The sequence below is a fragment of the Chlorocebus sabaeus genome, chromosome 17 (genome assembly GCF_047675955.1).
Source record: "Chlorocebus sabaeus isolate Y175 chromosome 17, mChlSab1.0.hap1, whole genome shotgun sequence".
Lineage (NCBI taxonomy): Eukaryota > Metazoa > Chordata > Mammalia > Primates > Cercopithecidae > Chlorocebus > Chlorocebus sabaeus.
Window position 1 is genome coordinate 26241478 of NC_132920.1, and position 13749 is coordinate 26255226.

At 43.6% G+C, this 13749-nt stretch overlaps 6 non-coding genes and 1 pseudogene across 6 annotated transcripts; 1 reads left to right on the forward strand and 6 right to left on the reverse strand.

Annotated features, from left to right (window-relative positions):
* Positions 1 to 1022: 1022 nt before the first annotated feature.
* Positions 1023 to 1094, reverse strand: TRNAQ-UUG (transfer RNA glutamine (anticodon UUG)). Its single transcript has one exon. It is a non-coding gene; the product is annotated as a tRNA-Gln (tRNA).
* A 482-nt stretch (positions 1095 to 1576) lies between these two features.
* On the reverse strand, positions 1577 to 1648 carry TRNAQ-UUG (transfer RNA glutamine (anticodon UUG)). Its single transcript has one exon. It is a non-coding gene; the product is annotated as a tRNA-Gln (tRNA).
* A 780-nt stretch (positions 1649 to 2428) lies between these two features.
* TRNAS-UGA (transfer RNA serine (anticodon UGA)) lies at positions 2429 to 2510 on the reverse strand. Its single transcript has one exon. It is a non-coding gene; the product is annotated as a tRNA-Ser (tRNA).
* Positions 2511 to 2952: 442 nt separating this feature from the next.
* TRNAM-CAU (transfer RNA methionine (anticodon CAU)) lies at positions 2953 to 3024 on the reverse strand. The gene has a single exon. It is a non-coding gene; the product is annotated as a tRNA-Met (tRNA).
* A 4352-nt stretch (positions 3025 to 7376) lies between these two features.
* Positions 7377 to 7448, reverse strand: TRNAW-CCA (transfer RNA tryptophan (anticodon CCA)). The gene has a single exon. It is a non-coding gene; the product is annotated as a tRNA-Trp (tRNA).
* Positions 7449 to 9631: 2183 nt separating this feature from the next.
* LOC103221991 (histone H3.3 type 1-like) lies at positions 9632 to 10190 on the reverse strand (annotated as a pseudogene).
* Positions 10191 to 10776: 586 nt separating this feature from the next.
* Positions 10777 to 10849, forward strand: TRNAR-UCG (transfer RNA arginine (anticodon UCG)). The gene has a single exon. It is a non-coding gene; the product is annotated as a tRNA-Arg (tRNA).
* The last annotated feature ends 2900 nt before the right edge of the window (positions 10850 to 13749 follow it).

The window sequence follows — 13749 nt, forward strand, 5'->3', positions numbered from 1 at the left end:
TTTGGGTAAACTCAAGAGCAAGGTCACCAAAACTGAGACAGGTCCACTGAAATTTGAAGCCTAGGTGCTAGCCATTAAGTCACTAGGACATTGAAATTGAATCCCTACTGAAAGACTGATGTGTACTTTTAACGTAACAGTTAATCTTTCAAATAATGTGGACAATGCATTAGTTTAAGGAGTTTGGGTGGAGCCCCAGCTGAATAGAGATGGCAGAGGCTCTAAGATGTGTACAACTGTAGCGCTGTGCAGTGCAAACATTTTAAGGACAGTGTTAGTAATTAGAAGCAGATGGAACGCTTTAAACAAGCTCTAGAAAAAGAAGAAACTGAGACTGGGGGCTGTAAAACACGAACTCTTAATCACTGGGGCCAAGATTCTAACTTACCAGAATCTGAGAAACTGGGCAAAAAGGCAAAAAGAGACATCAAGTAAAATAGGAATAGGGCTAAAATTTCAGAGGTCAGTAGATAGAGACAGTTTTCTTCAGGACAGGGTGCCATGTTGATTGGCAGCACTTGCAGCCAAGTGGGTACACCTCGAAGGTGGGTTAATGATTTAAGAGAACCACAGAGGAAAATTGACCAAGATGTTGCTAAAATCCCAAAGAGATTTGGACTCAAATTCCTGGATTCAGAACCCCGAGTGCTAACCCATATACTATGGGACCCTTACATGAGGCGCTTGCTACTACAATTCTTATGTAAATCCTTGCATTTTGAGGGACCTCCAAAGAAGAAAAGATTCGCAGGAGGGGCCTCTGACACATAAACCATTAAGCACCCTGAGCACGCAAATAACACCCTGGCTGCCTTTGGGAAGTCAGGGAAGAGTGGATGCTAAGAGAAAAGACTAAGAATGTACAAGGACATGATACTAGTCAGAAGCTAGAAATGACAATCCGGAGTTACATGACACTTGCTAATCGGGAGAAGAAACTGCGAATGAGAAGGTAAATCCACAGACCAGAGTGTATTGGCGATTTAAAAGAAGAACGAAGGACGGGCCACCAAAATTAGAACAGGTCCCACCGAGATTTGAACTCGGATTGCTGGATTCAAAGTCCAGAGTGCTAACCATTACACCATGGGGCCACCTTCCATTATCAATTTCATGAATATCTATAAATATTGATTACAGAGCATGTCATATATTCTATACAGTATTCTATTAATATTTATTAAATTAATACTATCTGTATCCAATATAGTAGAGGCTCCAAGAGACTCACATGCACTACAAACATACCTGGACCAAGTCCATCTTAGAAAGTGATAAAACTTGAAGCTGTTTGAGTATTGTTCAAAAAAAGAAAGAACTGAGGTCTGGTAGGTGTAACACGTATCCTTAAACTTGCGTATGATAATCTAAATCTGAGGAACTTGCGTCCAACAAGAGAGGAGAGGCAAGAGAGGACAGATGTGAAATTACAGGTGAAAAATTAGAGGATGCTGTTCTGCAGGGAAGCATCGTGCTGCCTACTGGGATGGGATGTTAACGAGCTTAAGAGATCAGGTGCACGTTTTTCTGTGTACAATGTTAATTTAAGAGAAGGAAAGAGCACTAAAAGTGTTAGAGGTCCCACCGAGATTTGAACTCGGATCGCTGGATTCAAAGTCCAGAGTGCTAACCATTACACCATGGGGCCAACAACACAGTATCATCCTAGCATATTTTTGATAGCATGAATGTAGTACGTGGAATTGATCCATTTAGAGTGCTGTTTACTTTGGCCCCTCAAAATAGGTGCATAGTCCCAGATTCCGAGAAAGCAACAAAACTGCTCCGGCAGGCGGAAAGCAAGAACAGAACTCACCTTTCCCAAAACTTGTTCGGATCTGCCCACGGAGATTATGAATAGGAGCGTTCCTTGATTAATCAGAACTGTGCATTTGCTGAACTTTTAGGTCACGATACGTTTTTCTACTTAAGTTTATAAAAGAAAATATCAACACTTAGACATCTCTTAAAACATCTATGCAACAGTTTTGGAGATTCTCTATCTGGTGTTTCCTCTGCAATTCTGGCCTCTGATAGTAGGATGATAGGAGGCGAACCAGAAAGGATCTGTTTGAGATATTGATTCCATAAGTTAAAGGCAAGCACGGTTTTGGCAGTCAGATGTGAGCTGAATTTCAGATAGGGAGACAGCATTTCAAGAAGACTTAAAGGCAAAACAACTTGAGCGGTTTTCCATCATTTTTATAGCAGTGTCAGAAATTACTTGTGTTTTCAAGTGCTTGCCCATGTAACACTTTGAAAATCTTTCTCTAAGTCTTGTTACACAAAAGAACTAAAACTATCTGCTTCCACTTTTATGGAGAAAGATAACAGAAAAATTAAAAATACTACTCCATGTTATTCTGTGTGATTGCACAGGTAGTGTACCGCATTTCCTCTACCTGAAAGAAAAAAAAAAACAGCACACCGTAGTCGGCAGGATTCGAACCTGCGCGGGGAGACCCCAATGGATTTCAAGTCCATCGCCTTAACCACTCGGCCACGACTACGTGCCTCCTTCAGCACCCTGGATATATTCCCATGAGGAATATATGTTTCTTTTCACAGACATCTTTAAATTCCTTGGACAAGATAACAACTCTGGAAAGTTTCTCTTCCTGGTTAAAAAACAGAATCAAAATTTTAAAGATTTAGATATTGGCTAAAAGAGATATTGCAAATTGCAAGACTTGTCTGATGGAGGAAGTACGAAAGACTTTAAGAGGGGGCCACACGCCAACCCCTAAAGGGTCTCCAAATCTAAGAGGCTGGCTGAAAGTCTCTCCACACCTAATTAGTAGGATTACAGACATTGAAGACTGCAAATTTGCATTTCCACCAGAATACCTCGTGGATTCTTACACGGGTCAGGTCCGCTAACGTTTAGCATGCCTCATTTAAAACTCCTATTTTGCAGTGTCCTAGTCTTCAAGTAAAATATACAACACCACATAGCAGAGGATGGTTTCGATCCATCGACCTCTGGGTTATGGGCCCAGCACGCTTCCGCTGCGCCACTCTGCTGTCGCAACAGTACTCTTGTCATGGATATATTAAAGGCTACAATTTTTGCCATCTTCCTAACTTTAAATGACTTCTTGTCCTTTGCCAAATTATCCTGGAGAATGAGAAGTGCACACTGGCCATCCATATAGGGCTGCACGCCACTTCTAAACACCAGCAGTTTAGAATTCTTCCTCGATAAATTCGAATCAGCTAAGGTTGAAGTTCTCCGGAGTTCCGACGGAAGCATGTTTCGAGTTACTGGAAAAACAAGTGCAGGCTAATTGGCATAATTTATAAAGTGAAATTATAAATGCTTGGGCAAATTTCAGCCATTCCTGGATACCAGAGGGAGTCGTTATTACTTCCAGACATTTTTTACTTGCGATTTTCATCGAAAATGTTCAGTGGAAAAAAAAAAACTACAGTTGTATCGAGGGGGAACCGAAACTGAATCTCCCTCTCGGCAGGTGAGAATTCTACCACTCAACTACCGGTGCTAAAAGTAATTACATGGGTTTGTTTTCTTTTTTATCTATCATATCGTCCTTTAAAAAGTGACAATGTATGTTCTCTGTCTATAATGTTTTAAAAATCCAATCAAATATTATGTCTAAATATTCTGAATAAACCTTTGAACATAGAAGTAAGCAGAAAGTCTGCTGATACGTGACCCTTGGAGACTTTCGAAGTGAAAAAGACACTCAAGCCTGTAATCCCAGCATTTTGGGAGGCCGAGGCGGGTGGATAGCTTGAGGTCAGGAGTTAGAGAGCAGCCTGCCCAACACGGTGACACCCTGTCTCTATTAAAAACACAAAAATTAGCCGGGCGTGGTGGGTGGCGCGCGCCTGTAATCCCAGCTACTCGGGAGGCTGAAGCACGAGAATCGCTTGAACCCGGAAGGAGGAGGTTGCAGTGAGCGGAGATGGCCCATCAAATGCACTCCAGCCTGGGTGACAAAGGAGAAAGGGGAGGGGAGGAGAGGGGAGAGAGAAAGTTTGAGTTTCGGGAAGGAAATCAAGCTCATCCACTTGGCTGTTGAGTGGAAGCCTCAGTTATGGCCTTTTTTTTTTTTTTTTTTTTTTTTTTTGAGACTGAGTCTTGCTCTGTCACCTGGGTTAGAGTGCAGTGGCACCATCTCGGCTCACTGCAACCTCCACCTCCCGGGTTCAAGTGATTCTCCTGTCTCAGCCTCCCAAGTAGCTAGGATTACAGGTGCATGCCACCATGCCCGGGTAATTTTTATATTTTTAGTAGAAATGGGATTTCACCATGTTGGCGAGGCTGGTCTCGAACTCCTGACGTTAGGCGATGTGACCGGCAAAGTGCAGGAATTGCAGATGTGAGCCACGGTGCCTGGCTGGGAGTTTATTTTTGTAATGGGGTACACGGAAAAGGCTGGGAAATTATGGCCAGACCAACCCAAAATCACAAAGTTTTCCAGAGCTTATATACCTCCTAAGCTATATGTCTGCATGTAAGTGTGCATGCATTTAAAGACATACTCTTGGCATGCATTTAAAGACATACGAAGCTATATGTCTACATGTAAATGTGCATGCATTTAAAGACACATAGCCTTTGTATAAGGGCACTGGCTTTTTTTTTTTTTTTTTTTTTTCTTTTAATATTTAACTTAACCACTCAGTCAGTGCTGACACTGTTGTCATGGAGGCCTGCCTGTTCAGCCATTAGGGAGACCTGGCCTGCCACTCTATGTCTGCTGTGTCAAACGAAAACGATACTCTCCTTGATCAAACTCTAGTCAGGCTCTTCTGTACGTTCTTCTCAACTAAGCCTCAACCTTGACCTTTAAAGACTAAAGACACTAACATGATTTCTAACAGCTCAAGACCACATCCCTAGGATGACCGTAGTCCCCTTTAAAGTGCCTGCTGGAGAAAAATCAAGACTGCCAAAAGAATGTACTGTTGTTCCAAACAACACATGAAGATAAAGCCCGTCACCCACTTCTGTGGGAAGGTAGGAGCTTAACTTCTGTCAGCACCAGTTAGCAAACGTAGATGGGTTTCATATGAACTAATCTCCTCTTTCTGATTTTTGTAATTTTTCACTCAACTGAGCACTGCTCATCCCCTTTTCTGTTCCTTCATTTTGTCTTTAAAATGCTCAGTCACAGGCTGGGCGCAGTGGCTCATGCCTGTAATCCCAGCACATTGGGAGGCCAAGGCGGGCGGATCACCTGAGGTCAGGAGTTTGAGACCAGCCTAGCCAACATGGTGAAAACCTGTCTGTACTAAAAATACAAAAATTAGCCGGGCGTGGTGACAGGTGCCTGTAATCCCAGCTACTTAGGAGGCTGAGGTAGGAGAATCCCTTGAACCTGGGAGGTGGAAGTTGCAATGAGCCGAGATTGCACCATTGCACTCCAGCCTGGGCAATAAGAGCAAGATTTCATCTCAAGAAAAAATAAAAAAAAATATTCAGTCACTTCTGCACAAATTTAAGTTGAGTTCATTTCATGCTCTACTCTTCTTTATTGGAATATTGTATGGATTAAAATCTGTACTGGGTACAGGGGTCTCAGGATCAAGTGGCATCTCTTGATCTGCTGAAAAGCTAAATCTCAGAAACGTCTCAAATGCCAGGTTTTCATTTTGTTTTTATTTTTTGAGATGGAGTTTCACTCTTGTTGCCCAGGCTGGAGTGCAGTGGCGTGGTGTCAGCGCACTGCAACCTCCGCCTCCTGGGTTCAAATGATTCTCCTGCCTCAGGCCTCTCAAATAGCTGGGATTACAGGCGCCACTACGCCCGGTTAACTTTTTGTATTTTTAGTAGAGACGGGGTTTCATCATGTTGGCCAGATTGGTCTCGAACTCCTGACCTTGGCTGATCCACCCACCTCGGCCTCCCAAAGTGCAGGGATTGTAGGCATAAGCCACCGCTCTTGGCCGGGAAGTTATAAATCTTGCAACCCCCAGTTAGTGACCCTGGGGCAGTAAAAAACTTACAGAAAAACAAGCTAAGCAATGGCAGGTTATTGTCTATGCCTATTCTTGAGCAAAGTTCAGGACCCTACCATAATTCTTACCTATTCTTGTGAATGCAGCTTCAATCTCCACAAAAGAAGGTGGAGGCCAGTTTTACTTGCCTCAAAGTGTATCTGTAAACTGAATTCCTCTTGTAGTTCTCTTGGCCTCTGCCCTAAAATAAGCAAAAAAACAAAACAAACAAACAAAACAATTTAGCTTATGAGGTGTAGAAGCAAGATGGAGTCAGTCATGTTAGATTTCTGTCATTACTTATAATTCTGCCAAGGTGGCATCAGTGTGAGCAAATAAATTTCTGTCATTTAAGCCTCCCAGTATATGGTACTTGTTATGGCAGCCCTAGCAAACTAATACAATTACTAACAGTGAAATCTGGAGCAATAAAATAATTACTGTGCAATAATAGTATAGAACTTTAACAGAACTCTAATTATATACCTTTTAGGAATACAGTAAAATAGAAAATGCTTGCTTCCTTAAAAAAAAAAAAAAATGACAAGTGGACAGGGCGCAGTGGCTCACGCCTGTAATCGCAGCACTTTGGGAGGCCGAGGCAGGCAGATCACCTGAGGTCAGGAATTCGAGACCAGCCTGGCCAACATAGTGAAACCCTATCTCTACTAAAAATACAAAAATTAGCTGGGCATGGTGGTGCATGCCTGTAGTCCCAGCTAGTCGGGAAGCTGAGGCAGGAGGACTGCTTGAACCTGAGAGGCAGAGGTTGCAGGGAGCCAAGATCCCGCCAGTGCACCCCAAGCCTGGGCGACAAAAAAAAAAAAAAAAAAAAAAAAAAAAAAAAAAAAAGGTTTATGTCAATATCCTTGGCAAGAGATAATAAATGGAAGCAAATAGGCCACTGTAATAATTGAGAGAAGTGAATAAATGGGATATGAAATATGAGGAGATAAAACTCAGCACAACTTGGGACTCCAAGCAAAGAAGAGGTAATGTCCAGGATGGCTGCAAGTTCCTGACTCCAGGTCGAGTGGGGATGAAACTGAGAAGGCATGAAGTGTTGCAGGCAGATAAGCAAAGGAAGAGTTAGGAAGCAAAGAGGGCAGGGCATGAGCATGGAAAAAGCGCCAACTTTTAGGGGGTTACGTGTAGGAAAAGTTATCTAATGCCAGAAGAGAGCGTTTAATCTCCCTTTGAAGACGTGGCCAAAGATAGACTGTCCACGAGGTGAATTCATTTTAGAGTCATAACAGCAAGCCAAGGGCAAAAGAGACAGATCTCACTCATCTGTGAATGCAGAAAACAAAATGTGTCCTTTCTGTCAATGTCTTGAGTTCTTTATTTCGAGTTAACTAAGTATATCTCAGTACAGATCATTTTGCCCCCTTCCAAAATACAACCACCCCTGACCCCGACGTGATTTGAACACGCAACCTTCTGATCTGGAGTCAGACGCGCTACCGTTGCGCCACGAGGTCACTGGAGCAGCAGGGTTTCGTTTTCAAGTAAGAATCTAATCTTATCTTCCTCCCAATTTCATTATTTGATTTTATCTCTTTTCACAGTTTCGCTAAGGCTTTGTTGAGAAAAATAAGGGAGTGTCCGGATTAAACATTAACCCCAAACCCAAATAAATGCTCCATATATGAAAAACAGTTGTTTCTCAAGTTCAAGTTTAGATTTGCGGTGAAACAGTAATAAGAACGGTTATGAAGTTTGTAGTACCACTTTCTGTAAATGCGCTAGACGACTCCCTCTTCAGGAAGAGAATTCCAGGCTTGCACTGCGCCGCAGGACCTGGCCTAGCTAGCACTTACTTCACTCAAACCTATGCGCACACCCGCCCCATCCTCAACCTACTGGGATTCAAAATCCTAACATGAATAATATCTCTTGCCTAAAGGCTCACTTCTCAGTCCAAATCCACGGGCCCTCTGGTCTCTATTGTGTACACGAGCCATTCAGTTCACAAAAATAACCCAAAACAAGCCGCTAACATTTACTGAACTCACCGTTTTCCTCTAGCCTCGTGGATTAACTTCCTCCAGCCTAGCTATTCTCAAAAAGCGCCTCAGGGTCGGAAGCAGCAGGGAAGCTAGGAAAAGCGGAACCTCACGCCTACTGAATCAGAAACTGGGCGTGGGTCCCACCAGTCTGTTTTAATTAGTCTTCCAGGAGATTGGGATGTAGGAAAAAGTTTGAGAACGACTGTTCCAGCCTAGAAACCCGGTATTTTGCTCTTTCAAGAAAATAAGGCCGGGAGCGTTGGCTCTGGGAGGCCGAGGCGGGCGGATCACCTGAGGTCGGGAGTTCAAGACCAGCCTGACCGACATGGAGAAACCCCCTCTCTACTAAAAATACAAAATTAGCCGGGCATGGTGGCGCATGCCTGTAATCCCAGTTACTCGGGAGGCTGAGGCAGGAGAATCGCTTGAACCCAGGAGGCAGGGGTTGCAGTGAGCCGAGATCGTGCCACTCACTGCACTCCAGCCTGGGCAATAAGTGCGAAACTCCGTCTCAAAAAAAAAAAAAAGAAGAAGAAAAGAAAAGAAACGTCCAGCCTTCTAAGATGGAGGAAGGGCAGTGTATTAGTTAACTGTGCTCCTGTAACAAATACTACAGGCTGGGTGGCTTAGACAACAGAAATCACTTTCTCACATTTCTGGACACTAGCAGTCCGAGATTAAAGAACTTACCTGTTTGATTTTTTTTTTCTCCCCTGAGGCCTTTTTTGTTGGCTTGCAGGTGACTATCTTCTCCCTCTGCCTTTAAATGATTTTTTCTTTGTGTGTCCGTGTTCTAATCTCTTCCTATAAGGACACCTGCCCTTATGATTAGGGCCCTACTTTCATGATCTCAAATTACCTTAATTACCCCCTTTAAAGACCCTATCTCCAAATACTGTCACATTCTTTTTCCCTTTAATTATTTATTTACTTATTGATAAACATTATTTCATTCTATTTCCCCATTTCGCAGATGAAATACTGTCACATTATGAAGTACTAGAGATTAGGGCTTCAACATATGAACTTGGGGGTTTGGAGGAAGGCTAAATTCAGTTCACACAGGTAGTTTCCAGACGAAACTATACTGACAATTTCCGAGCCTGGCATAGGGAAAAGGGATATAAATGGGGGCTCCGTGGTGAAAATCTACTGTCTCTTTGCTTTTCCCACTCCTGGTTTAGGATTTAGCTTTCTCAAGGCTCTCAAAATCACCGACTCCTCAATTAGCTTTCCAGATGACAAACTTTTGTTTCTGTTATCTCCTCTCCCTATTTGGATGTATATTTTAGTGTTGTTTGAGTGAGATTTGCGGAGTATGCAGAAGTAAATTCTCGTGTTTAACCCGCAGTCTTTACCTGGAAGCATCGTAAGGCAGTGGTGGTTCCCTGCATGTGGAAAGCAGTCTGGTTCTGCCTTCGCCTCTCCAGCTCTCAACTCAAGCATTCCAAATGCTGGCATTGTCCAGAAAAATCTAACAGGTTTATTTATAATTATTATAAAGTTGAACCGCTGAAACTTGTTCACTGAAACATCTTAACTTGCATTAATGCTGCACGTTTCCGCATTTATATTAAAAATTCACACCCAAATGAAAATGGAAAAACTGCCAATACCTGATTTCTGTCCCCTATTTTTCCACTCGAATCATACACTTAGGTACCTTTTGACCCCATGGGAAAAAAAATAACGTTCAGAACTACCAATAACAGGAAGAAGAGAATTTTTTCTGATGAAATGTTTCCCATCGTGGTGGATTCGTAAGCACGTTCTCCACGTATGCGGCGTGCTAGCTGAATGTCTTTTGGCATAATTGTTACACGTTTGGCATGGATAGCACACAGGTTGGTGTCTTCAAAAAGGCCAACCAGATAGGCCTCACTTGCCTCCTGCAAAGCACCTATAGCTACTCTCTGGAAGCGCAGATCTGTTTTAAAACTGAGCAATTTCTCACACCAGACGCTGGAAGGGAAGTTTGCAAATCATAACCTCACGGAGTGCCACTGTACCAGGCCTGTAGCGATGAGGTTCCTTCACCCCTCCAGTAGTGGGCGCACTCTTGCGAGCGGCTTTTGTAGCCAGTTGCTTCCTGGGTGCTTTACCACCGGTGGATCTGCCGGTGGATTTGCGGGCAGTCGGCTTTGTACAAGCCATGGTATAGAGACCTCCTTACTTACCCCCCTTCTCCTTTGGCTGGAGCTCGGCGAGCGAGAGGCGGCGCTGAGCTGGCGTTAGAGAGCTACGGCAGCACGGCGGCGGCTGCGAACACAATTGCAGTAATTTTTTTTTTTTTTTTTTTTTTTTTTAAGACAGAGTCGCGCACTGTCGCCCCGGCTGGAGTCTGGAGTGGGCACGATCTCGGATCACTGCAACCTCCGCCTCCGCCTCCGCCTCCCGGGTTTTCAAGCCATTCTCCTGGCTCAGCCTCCCGAGTAGCTGGGATTACAGGCGCCCGCCACCACGTCCTGCTAATTTTTGTATTTTTAGAAGAGATGGGGTTTCACAGTGTTGGCCAGGCTGGTCTCGAACTCTCGACCTGGTGATTCGCCTATCTCGGCCTCACAAAGTGCTGGGATTACACGCGTGAGCCACTGCGCCCGGCCAATTGCAGTACTTGTTTTTTTTGTTGTTTGTTTGTTTGTTTGTTTTTAACCATTAAACTTCGTCTCTCCCCAACCAGGATGTTTTTTTCAGGGGTTGGAAATTCCTTGGTTTACAACAGTGATTTCACTAAGTACATTTACAGCTCATGGGGAGGAGATTATTTTCTGTCAAAAAATTGAGGCGTTTCCTAGCCCGAGACCACGTGGCCTAATGGATAAGGCGTCTGACTTCGGATCAGAAGATTGAGGGTTCGAATCCCTCCGTGGTTATTTGGGGACCTGACTGCTTTAGTGTTATTTTCCGTCCTCAAAGCAGGTAATCAGAAATGTACTCTTTCCACTTACTTCACTAAGTTATCTTAATTGTAGATCCCTTCCTACTATTCCTTTGCCTTTGCCCTGTACTTAGCCGCTCCATGTCTGTTTATCCTCTCTCCAACATAACGCCATACAGTCCATCTTCTGGGCCAGCGCTACTCAAAATTTGGTCTAGTCCCTGAACCAGTAACATCACCTGGGAGCTTCTTAAAAATAACAGCTTTCGAGGTCGACCTTCCTCTCTAGTCCGCACTACACTTGACCTACTTAGAATCGCTGTGTGTGGGCCCTAGGATTCTGGGTTTTAACCCAGTGGTTCGGTTGCACGCTCGAGTATGAGAACCATTTACAGACCTTACAGGCTGTAGAATGCACTCTAGACCATAAAGCACAAACACGTCAGACCCAATTACAATTTAGCGCCAACCTACGTGAGTTTCAAGGCTGTTACGACAGGGGTAATGTGAAGCTGCCATGGGAACCTCTTGGAAAGACTGGGGTACGAAGGAAGGCAGAAAAGAGGTCCACACGTTTGACAAAAGTGTCTTCTAACAAATACAGAAGACTGGTAGAATTAGAAGAATCACCATTTGCAAACCTTAGAAAAATAATAGACCAAAGCAACGAATGAGCTTAACGACCTTAAAACCATTAGGAAAAGGTAGTTGGGAAATAATATATGCTCATGGTGTTAAGGGCCACCCCAGGTCGGGCGCGGTGGCTCAAGCCTGTAATCCCAGCACTTTGGGAGGCCGAGATGGGCGGATCACGAGGTCAGGAGATCGAGACCATCCTGGCTAACACGGTGAAACCCCGTCTGTACTAAAAATACAAAAAACTAGCCGGGCACGGTGGCGGGCGCCTGTAGTCCCAGCTACTCGGGAGGCTGAGGCAGGAGAATGGCGTGAACCCGGGAGGCGGAGCTTGCAGTGAGCTAAGATCCAGCCTGGGTGACAGAGCGAGACTCCGTCTCAAAAAAAAAAAAAAAAAAAAAAAAAAAAAGGGCCACCCCAACATTGCTTGTCAATTGCGAAGGGAGAAATAAAGAACCCTGGGGGGGGCACCACTCGGTCTCCACCATCAGCAGGATATCCCAACAAGTGCCTCCTGATGTGAAGCTAGTACAGTGTAAAGAACAGCGTCTGGGCAAAAATGTTTAACCTAAATCTAATCACTCAAATTAATCACAAGAGCAATCATTTAGATTTATCTTCTAATTTAAAAGGAGTAAAAATAAATTAAAAGATGCCATAAGGAAATAATGAGACAAATCCAGAATGTAGGACATTCTATGAGACAATTAGACCTTTTTTCTTACTCTGTTTTGTTTTGTTTTGAGACAGGGTCTCGCTCTGTCGCCCAGGCTGGAGTGCAGTGGTGAAATCACCGCTCACTGCAGCCTCGATTTCAGGTGCTCAAGTGATCCTCACCTCAGCCTCCCTAGTAGCTGAGACCACAGGCACACACCACCCGGCCTGATTAATTATTTTTCTATTTTTTGTAGAGACCGATCTCCTTGTGTTGCCCAGGCCGGGGAAAGAAAGGGAGGCAGGCAGGAAGGCAGGAAGGAAGGAAGGAAGAGATTAAAAGATGTCATGAGGAAATAATAAACAGCTGGGAGACTGTTCTAATGTGAAAGAACGTAAGGAAACGTAAAAACTGACTCTAAAAATATATTAGATAAATTTAAATAAATACTTAGATGTTTTTATTCACTTATTTAGAGTTTCTTTCGGTCGCCCAGGCTGGAATGCAGTGGCGCGATCACTGTAACCTCCTGAGCTCAAGCCATCCTCCCGCCTAAAATTCCGGAGTAGCTGGGATTACAGGAGCGCGCCACCAGGCCAGGCTGATTTTTTAAAATCTGTTTTGTACAAAGGCACAAAAGAAGAGCTTGTTTTGTTACCGGTGCTCCCAAACCCTGGGGTCAAGAAATCCTCCCGCCTCAGCATTCCCAAATGTTACAGGCGTGAGCCACTGCACCCAACCAGATATGAGATATTTTTAAAGAATTGCTTGATTTTTTTAAGTTTTGTTAATGATATTGTAGTTAAATAAAAGACGTATGTTTAGGCGACACATGTTTATGGATTTTGTTGTGATATATCATAATGTCTGCAAGTGAATTTCATATGATTCAGCAGAAATAGGTAGATGAGACTAAGATGGCAAAATGTTAATTATTGAATGTGGGTCATGAGTATACAGATAATTGCCTATTCTTTCACATTCTTTATATGTTTGAAAGTTTTTACAATAAAAAATTTAATTTTTCAAGAAGGCTTGACAGAAGTGGTGCTATTTTTAAAAAGGCCATGAAGGATGAGCACTGGGGCTCCAAGCAAACATGGCAGAGGTCAGGGTAAAGAAACCCTCACCATCTGAGATAGGGCTGGTCCTTTCACGTCTCAGTAGTTCCAGGCTCCCTTGACAGAGTGACCAGAAGAGGAGCTGAAAAGGTCAGACAGATGCAGAAGATGAAGGCCTCCCATGTCATTGGCAATCTTCTCGCTAGGCCACAAGGTACCTTAAAGGCATTAAATGAGGTAAGGAACACAGTCAGAAACACATTCTATGTTAGTGCTAACTTAGCTCTACCTACATAATCTGCCCTCAACTACCATTACTGGTGTTCTCTCTCATCACTGCCCTTCCCAGTACCCCTCCAAAAAGCAATGTTTCAACTATAGGGAAGTTTCTTCAGTTTCTCCCATATTCCATGAGGTTTAGGTTTGGAACACCACCTTACCCCATTTTCTCACCCGACGCCAATTTGTCTCATTTTAACACATCCTTCAGATCCAGATCTGAGCTTAAGTATAATGAATTCCAAAAATACTTATTAGGCACTT